The sequence below is a fragment of the Euprymna scolopes genome, chromosome 33, assembly GCF_053919585.1.
Source record: "Euprymna scolopes isolate OS-2025 chromosome 33, ASM5391958v1, whole genome shotgun sequence".
Taxonomy (NCBI): domain Eukaryota; kingdom Metazoa; phylum Mollusca; class Cephalopoda; order Sepiida; family Sepiolidae; genus Euprymna; species Euprymna scolopes.
In genome coordinates this window covers 38,424,722-38,433,466 of record NC_136514.1, presented here as the reverse complement: position 1 = coordinate 38,433,466, position 8,745 = coordinate 38,424,722, and positions in this window count along the sequence as shown.

Below are 8,745 nucleotides of genomic sequence, written 5' to 3'. Positions count from 1 at the left end.
TACAGTTGGATATTTGTTTAACTCACAAAACTAAAACACAAATTGAAGCCTGCATCTTTGTTTACCAAACTTTTGTATCACATTTGGTTTTAACATTTGCTTTACATGCATGTGGTAGAAAGCTTTTAGAAATTCACTGCTAAACAAATCTATTTCTTTATCTCAAATCCATCCTTAGCATTTCCTCTTACGTTTTTTTTTTTTTTTTTTTTTTTTTTTTTTTTAACATATGTAAATTTGAGTTCTGCACCATGCAAAAAACTAAATCCATCATTTTAATCCGAAAGGCACCCCTGGGGGGGAGGGGTGGGGGCACCTGAAGTTTTCCAGGAAAATTCGTTCTATTATTTTTTTCTCATGTTTAGTGTTTGTGCAAAATTTTAAAAAATTCCAAGGCGTAGTTATCGAGAAAAATGCAGACAGACGAACAGACAAGGATGAATTTACAGGTCGACACTTTTGTCGGGGGGACCAATGAATAAATTTTACAAATAGATGAAGAAAGCAACCATCTAAACGACAGGCTGGCCTGCACATCATATAAAAGTAACTTTATATATTGTAATGAGCACAAAAAATACTTTATTAAAACAAGTTGGCAATTTAAAATTTAACTAAAGAAACTGTTTGGAAATTTTCTTTTTTAACGATTGATAGACTGATCGGATATTGGAATACCTGCTCACAGAGAATGAATGCTTCCTCGATGGTCTAAAGTTACAAATTCTTGATGCTTAAAGCTGTAAGCTTTTTTGTGATGAGGTGCCACGAACTGACCAGGAAACAAAATCAATCGCCACCTGTGTTTCATTTCAAAAACTGGACCCAGGAATATATTTCTTTTTCAGATAGAATACTGTCCACTTCTGATCAAAGATTTTCTGTTGCAAAAATACATCTTGAGAGCTTCCAAGATTATTTTTCACCACGCTTATTAAGATTTAAAAAAAAAAAAGAAAAAAAAAAATTACAAGTGAACACAACACTAAATTTATGAATTCAATTCCATTCCAATACAATTTTTTTTTTATTATAAAAAAGGAAAAAAAATAGAAAAAAAAAAAAAAGTAAATAAGAAACCAACAAAACCAAACAAGAATGCACAGATCTTAAGAGAACAGCAATGGCCGAGGGGTGGGGTGGAAATTAATGTTCAGCTGAACTGGGCAGCCTTTGAAGATTTTTTTCATTTCATTCGTTTGAAGGGACAGGGGTAGCAAACAAGATGGTAGAAAGAGTCCGCCAACTAAAAACATTTAGTTATATTAGTCTTTCTTTCAAAGTTTTTTTTTTTTTTTCTCTGAAGGGGATAAAAATAAATGAAGTTAAAAAAAATAAAATAAAAAAAGTAATTTATCAACAAAATTGATTGCAACTTCTTCAAATGCATTCCTGTATTTTTTGGGGGAAGAAAAAAAAACAAAAAAACAAGAAAGGAGGGTAATATCAATACCTCATCCCTGTTTTTTGTAGAAGAAAACAAAAGGGGGGGGGATTCTCTTGTGTATGCCTGGAAAAAAATGAAGCTGTTGCTTTTTGTAGAACTACAGTGGTTTTTTTCTGATAACCACCCCCACAACATTTTTTTTTTTTGTGTTTTCAAAAGTCAGGTTTGCATAAAAAAAAAAAAAAAATATCCTAAAAACGTTTACCAAATAAAGTAAGTTTCCGACTTTATAGTTCCAAAGTTTTTTATTTGTATTATATCTTACCTTTTTGCATATATGTATGTCTGAAAGAAAGATAGCATTTTTGGGGTTTGTTATCTTATAAGAGTTTTTTGTTTTGTTTTTCCAGGCTTGTTCATTGAAGCAATTGTTCCCCCCCAATGAAATTTTTTTTTTTTTTTGCAAAATGATAAAAAATGCTATACAGTTCAGTTGTGTGGTTGAGTGTGTGTGTGTGAGAGCGTGTCTGGACAAGAAACTTTTTACAAACAGAGGACTACACAATAATGAAGATGAGGAGAGTGAAAAATGGTGGAAGATGGTCAAAGAAAATGATACAAAAGTCTGTGAAGTAACCTGAGAGAGAACTTGCAGGAGGTTAAAGGTTAGACACAACGATCAAAGACGAGGAAAGAATTTTTTTTTTTTTTTGTCTTTTTTTCAACACTTGCTTTGGAGTAAGATTTGGGGTGGTGATTTTTTTTTTTTTTTTTATAGATTTAAAAAAAATTTTTTTTTGTCTCAAGTTCAACAACATCCAGTTCTGATTAATTTTGGTGAACGGTTGCCAGATACTTAAGATGTTCTTTTTTTTTCTTTCTTTTTTTTTAAATTTTATTATTTAGCTAGGATTTTCATAAGTTAAAAACAAAAATCATACTGAACCTCTTTATAAAAAAAAATTAAAAAAATGGGGCATTAAGGGTAAGGGGTTAGGAAAGGAGAGCGATAGATGTTTACATAGCTAAGGAAAAAAAATGACATGGAATGAATATTCTAGATTAAACATTAGTGAAAGGTGCTTTCACCCCCCCCCACCTTCCATATAATCAATGAAGGAGAGAGAAGGTGAAAGTGTGTGTGTGTGTGTGTGTGCGCACGCACAAGGTCATTTGATAAGTTTATCTTCAGTGTCTGTTTAACTGAATTTACAGGAAAAAAAAAAAAAAAAAAAAAAAAAAAAAATGAACGGGGGTGGGGGGGGAGGCAGAATTTGCATGTCGCCATCTGCACTTGGGTGCATTTTATTGAGGATGTAGATAAACGCCTGATCTTTGTTTTCATCCATTTCAGAATCCCCCACCCAACTGAGGCTATAATTGTCATCAGAAGAAGGGTAATAAAAACAATAATGAAATGGGTGTTAGCAACCAAAATAAGATTTTTTTTTTGGTTGATTTACATCAACTCATTAAGAAAGAAAAAAAAAATCTATATATCTATAAAAGTGAGAATGTGTGTGTACGTGTGAGGACACTTCTCAACCTATATACTCAATGAATTTTTTATCTACACTTGAAATATGGTATATAGGATACTCAGACATGTGGAAAACTTTAATCTGGAAAAAAAGGGCCACTCAGGTCAAAATTGAAAAAATTAGTGTGTGTGTGTGTGTATATGTGTGTGTTTCAGGGAGGGGGGGGGGTCTGATTATATCTGGTTGTCAACTGTTTTGCAAGGTTTAAAAACACTTTAAAGATCTTAGCAAGCTGATCTAATGCTTATCATATTTGACCCACTGTCTTTAGGTTTTAGTTTTGATCTAAGCTCGATCATTTTTTTTTTTTTTTTTACTTACAAGAAGTGAACTGTTTAGAAAAAAACAATACTTGTATGCACATGTCTCAGTTTCTTTCCATTTTTATTTTTTAACTTCATTTTCTTTTTTTAAAAGAATTTAACGCTATAAAAAAAAAAAAAAAAAATATTCTGTTTTTGTCCTTGCATATTTTTAAATCTTTTTATATTAGGCTGGATTGGGATTTTAGACATCAAATCTTCCAAACAGAATTATACTTTAAACCCCCACCCCACTTTAATAAAATTATTTAACCTATTTGAGTAAATTCAATTTAAGATACTCTTACAAACTTTGTTTATGTAAAAACATTTTCATTTTTTGCCCATGTTTTTTTATCTATCAAGAAAACTTTCCCATGAATCACAGGGGTAAAAAAAAAAATGTTCCTACAGAAATCCTTAAAAATAGTGATTGAGGTCAAAGGTCAACAGAATAAAAAGGAAATGCTATTGGAGAGGGAGAAGGAGTTACAACAGAAGCAGCAGCAATGTTTATCCTAAGTGTAAAGCTCTACACCAAAGTCAATCAGCCGTAAGAATGCGAGGAGATAAACGAGGAATCCTAATTGTCAAGGCACTGTCAGCATCACTGGGATGACCAGAGAAGCACAGATATAAATGATTCTGGCTCTCTGACTAAAAAAAAAAAAAAAAAAAAAAAAAAGAAAAGAAAAAAAGTTGAGATTGAAAAATGTAATGTCTATTCTGAATGTGTTTGAAAATTTGGAAATACTTAAAAACCACTAAATCTTTTTTTTTTTCCAAAAATAAATAGGCAGTAATAAAACGTGCTCGCATGAGGTAAGGTGGGGGGGGGGAAGGACGATAAAGAATTTTGTTTCTTCTGCCATAGCTTGAAGGAAGGACAGGTTCATACCATTTTCTCCTAGGATAGCACCATAGAAGAGAATATTAAGGTTTTGTCATCAGTCAGAGTTAATACAAGCAAAGAAACTTATCAGCAGATCAAAGGTATAAGTTGTTCATCAAGGAGCACAAAAAAAAACAAAACAAAACTAAAGTAGAATTGTTAATCAAGGTGTGGCAGTAACAGAAACAAAAGATTGGTCAATACATCAGCGTTTGGGTTAGTGTTTGTTGTCAAGCAGGGGGAGCAAGTATGATGGCACATACCGGCAAGACATTAAGTTGCATCAAAAGTGTAACTAAGTACAGCAGCTGTATCCCTCCAACGACTGTGCAGCAATCCTTTTCCTACTAAAAGTGCACAGATACTTTAATCCTTGTCAAAAGCATCAGAATGGTACATTCACGTAATAGTTAATATTTTAATAAAATAATAACAGAAAATCTCAGACTGTAGTGATTTTTTTTTTTTTTTTTTTAATGTAGTAAGTCCAGACAATTTATAATTTGAAAATTGAGGTGTTTTCTGGGAAATTCAGCGCATCCCAGCTAGTGATATTAAACCAAACAGCCAAAGATTTTTGTAGCATCTCAAAAATAAAGTGTCCTAAACTCAAATCACATAGTTAAAATAAATTAAAATCTGTAAACACTTTAAGTGTATTAAAAACAAGATTTAAAAAATTTTTTTATTTTCTTTTTGCAAAATTGACTGTTCAAGCCTAATTGAAACATTATTTCTGCCAAATAAATATAAGTTTACTGTTTAATCCTCACTAGAGGGAATTCTGTTAGCAACAATTGATTTTAAAAGACTGCCAATCAGCTGATAACTTCATCGGAAAGATTAATGAATGGGAGATGATTGGAAATCACAAAAAGACATTTTATAAGAATGAACAAGTCATAAAAAACCCACTTATTCAATTCAGAAAAGATAAATACAAGTGTGGTTGCCATGGATACTGCACCCCCTCAAATCTTGACACTAAAAGTAATATCTATATATCTATAAAATTGCAATTGTATGTGTGTGTGTCTGTACATTTCTCTAACAAATTATTCTGTCAACATTCAGTCTACAGACTCGAGATTTGACATAAGAGGTATTGAGATTTGGGAAAATCTTTTTAATCAATTTTCAGCCAGAAATTTTGCTGTTAAAGGGTCTAAACACTTAAAATTTTAGATGTAGGTTCCTTGGACATAGATAACTTTATTTGAGCTCAAAACAATAAACGTTAAGGAGACAAAATTGGGGTCAAAGTTTTAAAAAATTGACCTCTCAGACAATTTTTGGTCTAAACATTTGAAATTTTACATAAAGTGTATTCAGACATAGAGCAAGCTTTTTAATAGATTTTTGGCCGAAAATTTGGCTGCCAAGGAGTCAAAGTACAAAAGATTTGCTCTTTGCAGTCTCTAGCAAACTATTCAGCCAATTTTGGGTTTAAACATTTAAATTTTTACATAAAAGGTATTTAGACATGCAGCAAGCCTTTTAATCAGTGTTTGGGCGAACATTTGGCTGCTAAGAGATCAAAGTTGAAAGAGTTGACCTTTGCAGACCCTATCAAACTCCGCTGCATATTGTGGGTCTAAAAACTTGAAATTTTAGATGTAGGTTACCTGGACACGAGTCAAGCTTAGGCCGAATTGACACTGACTAATTAATGGTTTCATGTGGCTCACCACAAATTTATATATATATTTTTTTCTTCTCTTTAATGTTTCTCTTCCATAAAAATGTTACCAACACCAAGAAAAATTACATTAAAAAAAAAAAAAAAAAAGTGGCAGAAGTACAAACAAAATGAAGAGAAAGAGACGTAAAAATTTAGACGTTATAAACAAGGGTTTAAAATACATCAAAATAAATATATATATATATATATGTATATATATAAAAAAGAGATGAACAATTTTATGTCCTAAACTTTCTTAGCAATTATTAGAATAAGACATACGTTTCAATCTCAAGTTAGGAGGCAAGAGAGAAAGAGATAGAAAAAAAAGAAAACAGCAGTGCTGTGGAGATCAGTGAGGTTTTTTTTTTTTTAACCAACACATTTCAGGTGAAAACATTATGTATTTACGTGTCATGTCGAAATCAGTATAAATTCCGAAAATTTACAAAAATAATTCAGTAGAAGTGCTAAACTTATTTTTAACAAAAAATTAATCACAATTACATTAGCATTTTATTCTTAAAAATGGTGGACTTTTAATTTAAGTCAGGGGAGATAATTCAGTTTGTCATACAGGATTGGTAACAACTCTTCCACATTAAAACATACAAAACTAGATTCTATTTTTATCTGTGATTATTTTTCTACTGAATTATTTTTTGCAACTTATACTAATTTTGACATGACACCAAGCATGTAATGGTTTCACCTGAAATGAATTGGTTTAAAACAATCTGTACAAGCACCAAAACAGCTAATTACATATATATATATATATATATACATATATATATATATATATGGAGAGAGATAAATAAAACAACTGGATTAATATAACCCCACCCGTATTTTGCTGAAGAAATGAAAAAAAAAGAACTATATTCATTTGGTTGAGGGGAGGAGGACTATAGTACATAAAAAAAAAATTAAAAAAACTTTTTCAACAATATTTGCATAAAAGTATTCAAATCCAAACATTATCTTGGCTATAATTTTTAAAGTTTGGAAAATAATGGCAAGCTTTTAAAAGTGAAATAGAAAAATACACATAGCTTGACTGACAAACATTGAGGAGTACCTCATTGTTTAACCGACACATTCTAGCTTGCTGACGACGATAATCAAACAGTGAGAAAAAGCAATAAAAAAAAGAAAAGAAAAAGAAAATCTTTAATCCTTCTTGAGATACAACAATCCTCATTAATTACTGCAGTTTTATGCTATGAAACAAAACTTTAAATAAAAAAATCTAATATTTCTAGTTTTAGTAAAAACAACTTATCTTTTATTTAACCGTTCCAAATGGAACCGATTCATTTCTAATAAACTATCAATGAAGATAATAATTCAACCAAAACAGACTAAAAATTGTGATTTAGTCTGGAAAAAGTTATCTTCCTTTAGCAGGCTAGAGATGTCAGAGCTAAATTTGAAAATTTTGAATAAAAAATAAACTTGTTTAACAAAAAAACGAAAAAAAAAAAAACCCTTAAAATATTACCTTTCAACATAAATCAACATATTATACAATTAGAAGTGCATTTACCAAAGATTGCAAATCTCAATAAGCACAAAACATTTTTTTGATGCCTTGTCTTAGAGCTTAATCCCTCATTATTTGGAAATTTAAAAAAAACATTCATTCATCCCAGGGTAGTTAATGTTGGCTCTGCAATCAATTTTTGGGGTTTGAAAAAGGAACTAGTTATGACAACCCCCACAACTCTTTTGTTAATCCCCATCGGCTATTTGAAGGCTGTTGCAGTCTTTTATCCACACCCTGCTTAATTCAAATGCATAGCTATTAAAAGAATTGTTATTTTTATCAAATGTGACCGTTGAGCAGAAGATGAATTGTGGAGGGAGGTATAAATAAGAAAAACAGGAGCATATATATATATATATATATATATATATATATATATATATACATACACACACACACTCTATTGAAATAAAAGCTTTCAAATTTGTATTCAAACATAGATATTAACAAAATTCATTTAAATAGCTCAATAGTACAATACTAGAGCTAGAAATACTTTTATATAATATACTGCTTCATTGGGAACAGAAACTCATTTTTATGCTAATCTCAAAAAGTTTCAGTTTTATTTACAAGCATTTGCATTAACCCTTACTGATACTTATATATTTAATTCTTTGCAGGTGTTTTTAATGATGAATGTCCCACTGGTATAATAATAATAAAAACATATGCAAAGAACTATATATAAAAATATCAGCAAAGGGCTGAAACAACTGTATGCTTGTATAGTAATATAGTAAATAAAACTGAACTTTTGTTAAATGAGCATAATGAGTGTGTTCCTATTAAAGCACTATATTGTGTGTGTGATACATATATATTACATACATACATAGGGTGAGCCAAAAGTAGGTGGACACTGCATGTGCACCAGACTTGACTCCAATGGATTTTTTTCTTTTGGAAAGCATGTGATCTCTAAAATGTTTTTTACTGTCTACCTACTTTTGGCTCACCCTATATATGAAATATACATAATATTTGTGTTAGAGGCTAGCAATGAATTCAGTTATTAGTGCTGCTTTTTTTTCTTTTCTTTCTTGTTAATCTTTTAAATGAGAAATATTTTGAGATACATCTCTTTAAGAAAAGAATTTGTTGAGCTTGGTTTTGATTATCTGTTATTGGATATGTCATCTCAAATCAACTTCTTTTTTAAATGGAAATGCTGTGTAGCTGTTGGTGGAAGTGAAACTGAAAATAATTCAGTCAAATTTGAGAGTAAATGTATATGTGTATACATATATATATATATATATGCACAGGCATGTATGCGTTGAATATACCGCATACATGGAACAAGTGCAAAAATAATTGAAAAAAAAAAAACTTCTGCATCTAAAACATTATCAAACTACTTCCACATTAAAAACATAGCAACATCCAATCA